Source organism: Perca fluviatilis, chromosome 8 (assembly GCF_010015445.1).
Source record: "Perca fluviatilis chromosome 8, GENO_Pfluv_1.0, whole genome shotgun sequence".
NCBI classification, from domain to species: Eukaryota; Metazoa; Chordata; class Actinopteri; order Perciformes; family Percidae; genus Perca; species Perca fluviatilis.
The window spans coordinates 10,208,383-10,221,892 of record NC_053119.1 but is presented as its reverse complement, the minus strand read 5'-3'; the positions used below and the strand labels follow the sequence as shown (position 1 = coordinate 10,221,892).

At 44.3% G+C, this 13,510-nt stretch overlaps 1 long non-coding RNA gene across 3 annotated transcripts in view; it reads right to left on the bottom strand.

Moving 5' to 3' along the window:
* The window catches only part of LOC120563815, a 36,233-nt gene extending 29,707 nt beyond the window's left edge, over positions 1-6,526 (bottom strand). Inside the window, exons 1-2 of one of the 3 annotated variants that reach the window (XR_005640010.1) lie at positions 5,827-6,526; positions 2,344-2,366 (exon numbers count right to left, since the gene is read on the bottom strand). This is a non-coding gene — a long non-coding RNA (uncharacterized LOC120563815). Of the gene's footprint in view, positions 1-2,343; positions 2,367-2,478; positions 3,305-4,700; positions 5,807-5,826 lie in introns of those variants that run through there. The other 2 variants (XR_005640011.1, XR_005640009.1) reach the window with 2 other exon arrangements.
* Positions 6,527-13,510: the final 6,984 nt, after the last annotated feature.

Genomic DNA, 13,510 nt, shown 5'->3' with positions numbered 1-13,510 from the left:
TATCACCACTACGGTATACAGCAACGATGTACAGCTTAACAAAACAACACATTGCTGGGCATCGCATCAAGAGTTAAAGAGTTCATCACGACCGTACTCATTCTCACACATAATCTTTAATATGTTTTTTTGGGTCAAATTTGGCAAAGTAGACTAATAATTAAATATAATTATATATAGAATAACTTACCTGTTTGTTTTTTTTTGCAAAAAAAAATTCCCATTATAATACCCCCTCAACAACTCTCAACTTCCCCTTCATGCAAGTTACTGTATCGAGGAGGAGGCCGGGTCACGATCTGAATCCGGAGGCCCCCTTATACCAGGTTTGATCCCGAACCAAACATACAACCCCCCCCCCCCCCTCCCTTCCTCCTTCTCCTCCCTCCCTCTCTCTTCTCCATCCACACCGCCCCACTATCACTGATGCAACTCGTCTGCATTCGAGTTGGCTGCCAGCAAACAGCAGGGCTCACGCTAAAATCAAGCTTTGGGGAGAAAAGAGATATTTGGGATTAAAGGAGGGGGGTGGTTAGTGCATCTCCCCCCTCCGTCCTGGTGTGGGTATCTTTTATTGGGTGGTCTTTTCATTTGCAACCCAGTCAGTCACGATTCTCCCCCACCGTCTGCACTGCACAGTGACTGCCTCTCCTGACGCAGCCAACGCGCACATTACTCACTTTAGCAGTCACGACTCGGGAATCCGTGTCGTTTCCACCAAAATTACACGCTCGGTATTGAATTATTGAGCAAGATCTGGACCCTCGAATCTGTATTTGCGCGACTAAGAATTACAGAATTGTTTTTTTTGTGTGTTTGGAGAGGTGGAGGAATGTATCGCAGGTGAAGTACAATCGGGATTTTGCATGACAAAGACAGGTGGTCGATGTGGTTTTTTTCCGTCTGTGGCACGGTAACCTTGTTGCCTGCATTCAAAATACTGGGAAAATTGGCCAAACAACCACGCTCATCCCCAATCACAGAGCGCGGTTCTTGTGACCCAGTCGGGCTGCAGAACTGTGCAGACGCCTGTAGCCTGCCAGTCCTAATTCAATACTGATACCTTGACTGAAAGGGTGATTCCTTCAAACTCTTTCTTGGGGTAAAGATGCGATAACAGCGACACTCCCTTTGCCTCTTGCGCCCTCATCGTCGCTAGGACGCAAAGTTATTGTGATGAGAGCTCTTAAACCAAAACCGTATAACTATTTTGCTACTTTCTGAAACATGTACGTGCACTGCAAACTTGACACTGGCTACACATCTTCTGTTCATTTTAACGTGACGGCAAAGTTGTTTCACTTAACAAAGGCTGGATTGGTAAAGAAATCTGACTGATGAGTTGGTCAGGCACGGGAGGAAATGACGGGACTGACGTGAGCAGAAGAAGAGCTGACCCAGGTCTCTCTGTGTGCCTGCCTATGGCCTCCGATAAGTCCGTTCAAACTATACAGGCGGGAAAAGCTCTGTTTTAAGGCAAATGTCTTCCCTCAGTTAGCGCAGGCAAGTTAAAGGAGGAGGGGGTGCTTCAGGATTTCTCCTCCAACGTCGCTTCAGGAAAGAGGATTCACTCAGAATATATGCTGTTGGTTTCCAAACAGGAGTAAATAAAGCTCTTAGCTGCCAGGAACAACACAAGCCACCCCCCTACACGCACGCACACACACACACACACACACACACACACACACACACACACACACACACACACACACACACACACACACACACACACACACACACACACACATGCATACAAACACACAGGCAACACCACCAGCAACAGCCCACTACCGCCACTTGGTGTGGTTTCAGCACCATTGCTTCTGGACAGCTCCCGGGTTTCCCCATGCGGTGCGCCTGGTCTCTGCTGCAGCAACAGCTCCTTCACTTCACTTCACTCCCTCCTCCTTTTCTTCCTCCACCGCAGCTTCTCTGTCAGTACGACTCCTCTTATAAACAAGAATACGGAGGGAAAGGCGTCCTTAAGCGCTCATCAGAGAAGGGTTCCCCTCGCTTTCGCGGTTAAGCAGAGAGATGGGAAGGGGAAAAAAATATGTGATAGAGACTCAACAGCGCCAACAGACAAAGGGAGTTTTTGCACTTGCTTATTTACCAAAAGAGGTGATTCCTACTCTGCGGGAAGGGTTGCTCCTTGCTTCGGCTCTACAGTCAAACATGGGTCGTAAAGCATGCCAATAAAAGCCATACCTTCGACCGGGAGTTGCGTGCGTGAGACAGAGGCAGAATTGTGAGAAGGGAAACAGCAGGCCCTCGGGAGCATTCACTATCAAATACACAAAAGTACACGGAATTAAAAATGTGTGCATGTGTCTTACTCACCATGGTGCAGGCACGTCCTTGTTCTAAACAGGAGAACGAGAAACAGAAATATTAAGATTTTAGTGAAAAGCCGCAACAAGAGTCTGGAAGAAATGCAACAGATTAAGTCCTCCATTTGTTATTATGTAGGCTTACAGTGGCACGTCCAAGTTTGCTCAGGATCGCCTCCCTTTTTATACAAGTGATACCCGTCTGTCTATTTCTGGCGCACGATCAAAACTATGATGCTATTTTTAGGTCACAGTATGAGGAAGAGAAAAACACTCACAAAAGGCATCGGGTAGGAACATTACGTGAAGTGCATGTAATGTAAATTAATTTTGCCTCTACAACTCTGCACAACAGCCCCGATTCCCCTCCGTTGCATCATTGCAGTGATTTTTTTAGCAACCCAATGTGCCTTCAACAGCCCCACCACCCCGTTCTCCTTAAAACACACTACTTTCACCCTCTACAACTAAAATCTGGAACTCGTCGTCGTTGCCAATATTATTGACAATATTTTATGTCTTGTCGCCCTCTTCAGAAGCTTCTCGTCCCAGTGTCACTTCAGCATGAAACTCATGAACGCAGGTCCAAATACTGATGAACGCGGATTACCTGACGCTCCCTGAGGGATTTTCTTTTTTCTTTTAGTCGACGGAGTACTATACAATTTAGAAATTAAGCTTTGCTGACGAGACGAAGAAAAAATAATAAATAAAATGCCTTTTTTTTGTTTAAGGGCTGCGTCAGTTACTAGGCATTGACGTCACGTTTAGATTCTCTCATTTTACAGCCCGTAGAGCCTGATTAAAGACACTGCCGCGCTGTGATCAGATCTTCGTAAATGTGCCATGGAAAAAATTAGTGACAATAGAGGAAAATATTATAATGTGGCGTGGAAACTGCAGCTTTGGAGAAGGTTATTTCCTGGTAAAAAAAAAAACAAGGAAAAAAAATCAACCCTCCTCTAGTACCAGAGCATCTGGGTTTCCATCCAGCCTCCCCCCTCCCTCCATCCCTCCTCTCTCTCCCTCCCTTCTCTTGTCTCTATATATCCCCCACCAAGCGTTGGTGCTGTTTTGGTCGTGAAGAATTTTTTATCACAGCATCCAGTACATTTGGCGGGCAAAACACTGTGTCTCTAAGCCGAGGGAGAGGAAAACACAGGGAGCTGAGCTGCTGCATCCTTCATCTCCTATATTTATTGGCCGTGCCCACGCACCAGACCCAGCTCACCCACGGAATAGACCCACGGGGAGCGCACACTTGTTCATGCAAAGGCACACAAACAAACCTCCCAACACAGTATGCTGTGTCTCTCACCCACTTCCCCTTCAATATCTATTACACCTTTACTGTAAGACCCTCTCCACACACCCCACGCCGTCCATCTGCACTCCTGCCGCGTGAAGATTCACGAGACTTAACGGGTTGGGATGGGGTGGGCTGAGGTGGATGGTGTTGGGGGTTTAAAGATGGAGCTAGTGGGTATCCACTGAGCAGCTACCTAGAAAAGTCGGCTCTGAGAAGGGAAAAGGGCTGCGCCTGTCGCATCGGTTTGTGCTATTTTTATCCCTGCCTGTAGGCCAACTGTATGTCCGTGACTGCTGGCGAGTGCATGCACTTTATAGGGACCGACTCACAGAGCGGATTTAGCCCTGTCCTCTACACTAAGAAAACCAGCATGAGGAATCACAGAATCATAAATAAAACGAAGAACATGGCCAGTTGTTATGCTCTGGATATTTTGGCATCTGTTACTGTCTGGCTCTCTTTTTTCACAAAATCAAGCCGAAGCACGAAAAGATGAGTCAATAGTCAAGTATCCCATCTACCCCACACAATTACCACCACCACCACCTCGAGCCACCCTACACACAGAGACACATTTACACACATGCACAGTTCCCTGTAGTCCACACTCATCCAATCAAAGAGGGAGCCGTATCAATGGGAGTTGCAGCCGAGGTTCCTCAGTGCAGTACGCCAAGATCACCGTGTGGTGTCGACAAACTCAGCCAGAGATCCTCCTTATTCTACACCACCCCAGACCTCCCACCCTACCCCCTTTAAAAAGTATGCACTCCTGACTCCTGCAAGTTGCAAGCAGCAGCAGACTTTTTTCTTTCTTTTGTGAATCCTTTGTCCGACTTTATCTCCCAATGATAAGGGACGGAACACAATGCAGCTCTCATTGTCACAACAACTAACTAATACGTTAAAGCCAGAAATGGATCTCTACAACCAGCTACAATCAAACTGCCGACTTTAGGTTAATGTAAAGATGTCTTGCCAATTTTTTACAGGTAAATTTGATTTAGGTGATTCCTACCGTTATTCACCACCAAAGCATTGCTGTAAATTAACTTTACCTCCGGTGGTGATTTTGGACTCTGCAGTGAAGAGCTAGGTGCTGTCCATGGTGCTGAACAGCCCAGTCTGTCTGTCTTGTCTAACCTCCACAAAGCAGCCGGTTTGGGGAGATTGATGCTTGATCATGTTGCTTCAGCGAATGCAAGTACAAAGTTAGAGTGCATGCAGGGTTTTTCAAATGCAGTTACATCGCTGCCATGAAAAAGAAGACAACATGTAGCTAAAGTCTGAGGTGGCTGGCAACACGTGTGGACTGACGCAGGTCCGCTGCGAGAAGTTTCTTACACGTGGATAATTAACAGCGCCTCAACTCTAAGCTAAACAAATATACGTGAATAAGGCTCTCTCTCTCTTTTCTCTTTCTCTCTCTCCCTCTCTCGACACTCACATTTGCTTCTTTGGCACGACTTGGAAGAAATCAGTGTTGCTTACAGATATTACAAACGTAAGAAACAGGGTAAGGAAAATCTTTTTTTTTCCTAAAAATTCCCCTCTCTATCTATATCTATCAAAGTTGTTACTAGGCATCTCAGCAGAGCAGGCAGCCTAAAGCAGAGGATCCCCAACACGTGAATACTCCGCATACGCATTACTACTACGCATTACCGCAGCCCGCTCTCTTTGAGTGTCTGCAAAATCGCCTCCGTGGTCAATATGCATACACACACAAAACCATAAACTTCCTTCATACAGTTTCATAGCTGTGTTTTTATTCTAGTCTGATCGTTCCTGAAGATAGCAACGCTTGACACAGGCATGCCCTGCGGTGAACCTAAATAAAGTCGCCTTGATTGTCTCATGGGCAGCGAAGATGGTTAATTAAGAGCTTCCGTTAAACTTCTCTATGAGGCAAGAATCCACAGTTATAAGCAAAATGTTCGCAAAAACGCACACATGGCTATGCGCTCCCACTTAAAATGCCAGCATCCTCATAAAAAGATGTATTAAGTCTAGAAACCTGACTTTGAATGGTGTTCCCCGCCACAACATTCCTGCTCGTGAGAGTGCGGTTTAAAATAACTCTATGTCCCAAAATATCTACACATGGTCTGACTTCAAACTTCCCTCACTAGTACAGTACATTCTGGGTCGGGATTCGCGCCCTCTACAAAAGAAAGGACTTACCTTTTTGATTTTGATTTTTTTCTTTTTCTAAACTAAACCTAAGAAGGATTTTGTGCCGGTTGAGACAGAAAGAGGAAACATAGAGAGGATAAAAGCTTGGCAGCCTACAGTCTCTTCTCCTGCGTCAGGATGGAGAAAGCAGGTCAGTCCGATGTGCGTCGTCTCCCTGTTGCGGAGACTAAAATATTTGGTGTTGCTTTTTAAGATTCAGGAAGCCATCTCAAAAGGGTTGGTTGGGTGGTGGTGGGAGGGGGGAAGGGTTTAGCAGTGGAAAGGTGGCGGTAGTGGATAGAGAGGAAGGGGATAGTACAAAGAGTTACAAATGTGAGCCAGCTGATAGAGCCCGCCAAATCAGGAAGACTTTACGCAATTGGGAAGGCGCGCCACACGATTCACCTCACTGCGTAGGCTCTCTCTCTCACTCACTGTCTGTGCGCGTGTGTGCATATGTGTTTGTCTGTCTGTATGTGTGCGTGAATTACTTCCAGCCAGAGAAGGAAAGCATGAATGGGGCAGGAGAAGCGCGACTGAGAATCCGGGCAATTATCGGCACAAACCCCCCGGGAAGAACTATATCGGGCGTAATTAAAAAAGGCACGAAGACCAAGGCAAAAGCAGCTCGCGGGAAGGAATTGGGAATGCATTAAAAAAAAAAAAAAAAAAACTAATAACCAGAAGGAGAGAATCACTCATGTAACAACACAGGGAAGGGCTTTGTAAAAGTGTTGACGAGACCTGCAACCACCTTTGTATCTCTGTCCCTCTCTCTCTCTCTCTCTCTCTCTCTCTCTCTCTCTCTCTCTCTCTCTCTCTCTCTCTCTCTGGTCCTCTTCTCCAGCAGTGTGCTATTGACCTGCATTGACGTCATTGCGTCATTAGGTTTCCCTTAGAAACACTGACTTTCAAAAATAGTATCAAATTAATTCAGCTGGCAAAGAGAGAGGGGTGGGGCTTATGAGTGTTTGGGGTTGGGGTGTTTGAGGTGAAGGGGGTGTGTGGGTAGGTATGGGTGTGGAGGAGTGGGGGGACATCGTGTTTTATTTTATTTATCCCGCACCACCACCATTTCCAAGCCGACTGGGGTGGAGAGCTGAACCAGACACATCGATATCTGAAGCCTAAAGACCCAGTGTCCAATGAGGAGTCCCAGTGGGACAAAATAACTCAAATTCAATTTCTAATATGCTTATTAGTCATTGTTGCAAAAGCAAGTATATAAGCACAGACTTTGAAAAACGAGGGCATAAATAATCAAACATTGATTAAGATAATGATAAATAAATAGTAATAATAGCTTTGGTAAAAAGGCCAAATAGGTTTGTCTCTTTCTGTCTCTCTCTGTCTCTTCCAGTCTAAAAATATCCTGCAGCTGACCATGCTGAAAACCTTTTCCCCATTTAACCAGCAGCTCTTAGAGCCAAGGGAGCCAGAACACCACACAGACAGAGAGAGAAGCAGGCAGACAGGAGGAAGAGAGACAGGAAGTTTAATTGTGCGGGTTGTTGGGATGCTGCGTTCTTCAGGGATTTTCAGTTAGGACAGCAGACCAGAAAAAAACAAATCAATATACCAAACTCAGCATTGTTTCTTATTTTAAAAAAGTATTTATTAGTGATTGTGGGGGGGGTGTTGGAATAGGGGGGGGGGGGGGGGGGGGGGGGGAAGGGGGGGGGCCCGGGGGGGGGGGAGTGGTGAAACCAAAGTTGAGAATTATCCTGTTCAGGTGTCACTCTGTAGAGGTTGAATATACAGGGACATTGTGGTTTTAGTTTCAAATAATACAGCATCTAGAAAGTTGTATTTGGATTTTGTGGAAGAGTACACTGTTGTGTATTTGGGGAGCTGTCCATGGTGCTGAAATGTCATTACAACCTGAAAACCCTCAAGATGTCACTGTTTAACTCTAAATTCATTGTCCGCATTTTTACTAATTTATTCAGTGTTGTTGTAAAGCTCCTTTTTGAAAACTCTTCAGAGGCGTGAACTACGTGAAGTAGTGTTACTGCTATATATTTTGACAGGCCTCTGACTCATCTGCAACTCAGAAAAAATATCAATAACTGATAATGGGCTGATGAAGCAAAGTGGCAATATACTCACCAGAATCACTACAGAACTGCTATTTACATGTCGCACGGGATAAGTATTACCTGGTGACCTCCAGTCATTTGTAATAATCGCGGAGGTTGTCTGTGATCTTAATCCCGTGCGAATCGGTCATGTCTGTAATTTGTAAAGTAATAATTCCCCCGCAAATGACCTACCATATTTCGCCGAAAACGGAGGTCCTGTGATAATATTAGTCCCGTGCGAATCGGCATCTCTGTGATTTGGGGTCTAACTGGCTGCGTTGTCAATTATAAATGAAAAGTTTTGACATCATATCCGGGGGATAATGTCTGTAAATTTGAGTAAAATACAGATTTCAGTTATCCCGTGTGAATGCGCCAGACGAAATACAGACGTGTGGGGGTAATTTATAAACTACAAGAGGTCCCCAGGTAATACTAATCCCGTGCGAATAGGGCTTTATTTACATACTATTGGAGATAATATAGAAATTATACACAATGAGAACCATGTATCTCTAAATTAGGGGAATTTTTGAATGGGAAAAAACTAGAGGAACTCCATAAAGGCTCTTCCTTATTCCCCATTCTTCTTAAGCTAAACAAACACTTTAAAAACTCTTTGGGTTATCAGAAAATCTCCTTGTTTCAGATGTCAATTTACAATTCATGATCTTTGGGGTAAACAGAACAAAATTATGGATGAAAAAGAATAAAGAAAAAAAAGACATGCAGTGTTGAAAGACTTACTGCGCACAGTGTAGTTTACTCACATACATGTGACCTTTGACCCACCTGTAGAGTTAAGAAAGCAAAAAACAGAATATCCCAGGAAGTATCAGCAGAAAAAAACTTTTACACTTGGTATTCTCCTGTCTGTAGCCAGTTATTTTTAATTGTATTTTTATGTATGATATATGACGAGAGGAAGAAGAAAGGAGTATAGAAGAAGAAGAGAGAAGACGATACATACGGAGAGGGAGAGAGAGAGGCAAGCAGAGAGACTGTGAGAAAAATGCTTCACCATTAGGACTGAATTAGGCTTTATGATTCATCCTCTTCAATTGAGACACACATTTCAAATGTCGTACGATGTTCCATCTCACGTCTGGTAGCACTACACCTTTGAGTTTTTTCGCTGTGAGAATTGTGCACCAAACACACTAAAAAAAAGGGTGTGAGTGCTGTTTGGGAGGAGAAAGTGGAGTGTGTGATCAACAACATAGAGGAAAGATGCTCCATGTACGCCCAAGTGTAACCGGTGGACTTCTGCCTTGTGTTTCTTTAGACAAGGCACCGTACAAATATGACCCTGTTACATAAATACATGAATGTGCCACTAACCTGCGAGGAAAAGGTAGTAGATCAAACCAGTGGGTGTCTGTCCTGGGTTCACACAAATTTCTGGCCTGCTGAAGCGCCCTTGAGAAAGTCCCGGTGCTGCAAGGAGGCTCTGTTGCTGCTGCTGACCTCTGAGCTCCCTGCGAATGAAGAAAAAAGATGAGTTTTCTCACAGGAATCAATAAGGAAATTACAAAAGTAGTAGAAGTAAAGAAATCAACAACATTTGTTTACTTGTTATTGTTTTCTCATTTACTGTGATTTCCGGGACAAGCTTTGTGGGACTCAGAGATGTGTGATAGCATTAGTAGGCGGGGCGGACCCACATGGGGAGAAATGGATCATAGAAGACGTCATCAGCACCAATGGAAGTCACGCAGCATTCAGGGGTCAGTGCCAAGGCTGACGGCAGATTTAGAGAGATAGAGAGAGATCCTGGGTGTGACTAAGAAACTCTGAACATGGAAAAACTGTTTCCTCCCCCATAATAACATAAACACACGAGTCAGTCAGCCTGTTTGAGCGGAATTGTAAGTCTTGATAAGGAAATGAAAATGTTGCTCCCTCTATCCGGCCTATTGAGCTTAAACCCTCCGCGTTGTCGGGTTTTTTTTAAGCATGTCAATACAATAATATTACCTTCCAAAACATTTGCCTTGGGTGTATTATGGCCCCCCGTCTTTTCCACTTGGATCTCTGCCTGTGTGTCTGTTGTATACACACAGGTCCTTTTAATTTGTTTGATGTCCCCTCCCATCTGCCTTGTGGCTTTCCATTCCGACTCATAGGCTGTCTTTCTAGGAAACAGTGGGTGTTTTGGTCTGGTGTTTACTATCGGGCCCCTGTGGACGAGGGCAAGCATACACACCGAAAAGAAGAGATTCAAGGGATGCTTTGTCAGGGTAATGCTTTACGTATTGAACCATCATGACTGAAAAAAGAGAGAGAAGGGTACAATATGAGGGATGTCCTGTCTTTGTGGATTTTACTTGGTTTCATTTTGGTTTTGTTTACTCACAAACTGGCTTAATAAACTGGCAACTCCCACCCCTCTACTGTTCAAATGTAAAAGTTATTTTTACACACAGTGAACAAATATACATTAAAATCAAAATATGAATAAAAAGATCTAAAATATCTTTTAAAAGAAGAGCTTTGAAGCCTTTCAAGGTGGTTGATTAGTAACATTTCATGCATTATTAAGGTCTGTGTGGGATAAGTTAAGACTTATTTTTCGTCCAATTTGTTTTGTGGTTTAGGTTGAGTGTAATTCACAAAATAACTCAAACTAAAACAAATAAAAGAGAAATTTGAAAATATAGGTTTCATGTCTAGAAAACCCATTGCCAGGTTTACTATGTAGGACCGTTTTTGTTGAGTGTGTACAGAGGGATGGCTGGCCAGCTTTTGTTTGAATTTCAAGCCCAGATTAAGGAACCCTGCGCCGGCTCCTCCCTCCCCTCCCCCTATTTATTTTTCCATCTCTCCTGCCTAAATGATGTCAATGGAAGCAGAGCTACAGAGCTATTTATAGAACACCCCCCTCCCCCCACCCCTACACACACACACACACGCACGCACAGCATCCTCAGCATCACATGCTTGGTTGGGAGCTCTGCTGCACACAATAAACCACCTCAAGAGAAGAATCCGCATTAATCAGCCGCTGAATATTTATGAACGGCTTTGTCACATGTGCACCGCGCGCCTCTTTAGTGTGTGTGTGTGTGTGTGTGTGTGTGTGTGTGTGTGTGTGTGTGTGTGTGTGTGTGTGTGTGTGTGTGTGTGTGTGTGTGTGTGTTTGCTCTCCATGCTTGGTTATTGCCCGTACAGCCGTACTTCCCTCTGCAGAAGAAAAAAAAAAGAAAAGAAAACCTATTGAGAGGGATGCGCGATGCGCGCCCTCTGCCTTATTCTTCTGCTGCTGCTCTTCATTCACTCATTTCGTACAGTCATTCATTTAGTCATTCATCCATCCTTTCATTTCCCACTCAGTCATTCACACAATTCCTCCCGCATAGTCTGTGAATGGGCGCACAAATGGGATGTATGCGGGAAGCCACCTGTTCTCCTGGTGCCCTGTTTGCTGCCGTTTTTTTCAGTACAGTTGGAATTACCAACTTGTGCGCGTGTGCGTACTCGTGCGTGGAGGGATTGGGGTGAAATCTAACATACAAAGTCTCAGGGGACACCAGAGTACACTGTGTTCCCTGGGTATGAGTTTTGGGAGATCTATAGACCAAATACACCCTCAACCTCCTCCTCCCCTCTCTCTCTCTCTCTCTCCACGACTCGTTCTGTCTCTTGACATTTACATGCTAGATTACGTAACATAGTTGGTGGGGTTGAAGTTGAAAGCTGGAGGAGCGGCGTGGTGGTCAGGGAGGGTGGGGGTGTATAAAGTCTCCTTCCATCACAAATAAATGCACGGTTTGCTGCACAGGCGTCTTCGATTAAGAATAACTCATGATGTTTTTTGTTTTTTTAGACTGCCTTCTATTTCTGAAAGGCGGTCGTGATAAAAATAAACTACCCTCCTCCCCTCCCAAAATCCACCATCCACCCTTAGAAGCAGAAAAGCTGAATTTCAAACTCGTCCTACATCAACGGAATCGTGTAAATATATATCGAACGGCAGATGATGCGGCTTTATCGGCAATACGGGTTAACGGGGGTGTAACGGGGCAAAAACACGCCCAGAAATCAGTTAGATCGCTGTTTTTGACTTCCAGGATATCTTACTTTAAAGCTGATGTAAATTGATGAGGTGATTTTGCTATCATTTCTGTCTTTTGCTTCTCTTCAACTATTTTACATTTTTCTTGATTAGAGTGCTTATTATTTGTCTCCGTTGGACTCGTTTCCTTGTATGGTTTGGCCATTTGTGTTTTGTCTTGCGACAGGATGAATTAGGCTAAAGGTTGTTTTTGGTTTTTTAAGTAAACCAACCACGGTTTGCATACAGAAGCAGAGAGAAGGGCTGGTTTGGTATTTATAGCGATACTGTGTACATTCACAGCCGCTTCCCTGCACTGCTGAAGTTGACACGTTAACACTCACTGGCTGCTATATTTAGCCCAGCCTCACAGTGCTGTTACTATTCCCAGCGTTGTACATGAGGGGGCGGACGGTGCGTTTTTTATGAAAGGGAAGAAAAAGTTCCCTTTTCACAAGTGATTTATTTTTCTGCGTACATCCCGGCTTGTTCTCTGCCACTGATACCTGTAGTTAAAGGCCATCACGACTCCAGAAATGAAAGGTGATGGCTTTTGATTCGTAATAAATTAATTTCTGAACAGAAACAGCTGATAATGCTGCTGGGTGCAGACATCAGGCCATCAGTCCTTAAGCAAAACACTTATAGTGTGTAGCTGACCTCTGACATCTGTGAGGAGCAAAAGGCCAGAACAAAATAGGCTTTTCTCAAACCAGGAATCTCAAATTCTATATAAATATTTTCAAGATGTCTGGACATACTGGTTACATAATACGATTAAACTCACAATCCTCTAATGTGTTCATCTATGCTTCACTCAAATGCTGCTGTCACTCGTGTGAAATGACTTTGTCAAAATGTTTTTGTTAAGCAAACCTCGGCTTTGATGCACTTTGGGCAAACCCTGCGTTGATTAAACTGCCAGATTGAAGTCTGTTGGGATTTCAGCACCACGGACAGTTCCCACCAGGATTTATCCACACACACCCAGAGGTTCAGGGTCACAGACAGCTCGGTAACATTGTGCACTCTACATTTCTATGGTCCAGGAACTGTTGTCTAGCCCACCGTAGTAGGTTGTCCTTTCCCCTCTCCCAACAACTTTCCCTTGCCATTGATGAAAAATATCATGAGGTCAAGGACGGATGCAAAGCAGATTTCACAAGAAGCTGGGAAAAGACAACTGTGGTGCTAAGAAAACATGCAGGTGGCCTTTCACTGGACAAAACTAATGTAGTGCCAGTTGTGATTAATGCAAAAAAGTGCACCGGTAGTGGACTTCATAGCTTGTTATTCTGATAACTATTTGGACGTCAGTAAAGAGAGCTCAGTTTGTTGTGTGACATATATTTCTGTTAGTGGCCTCCAGGAGGTCAATTCTTCCTTTCTGTCTGTACATAAAGAAAAGGCTATTAACTTGGATCATTTAAGATCTGAAAATGACTGATGCTAGGGTTCCAGTTATATTGACATATTACAGTACATGCAGCTTAGGACAATGTCCCTTCCAACCATCACAAGTGCGGGTACTCAAGACTCAAACTGTATCAGGTGCTGT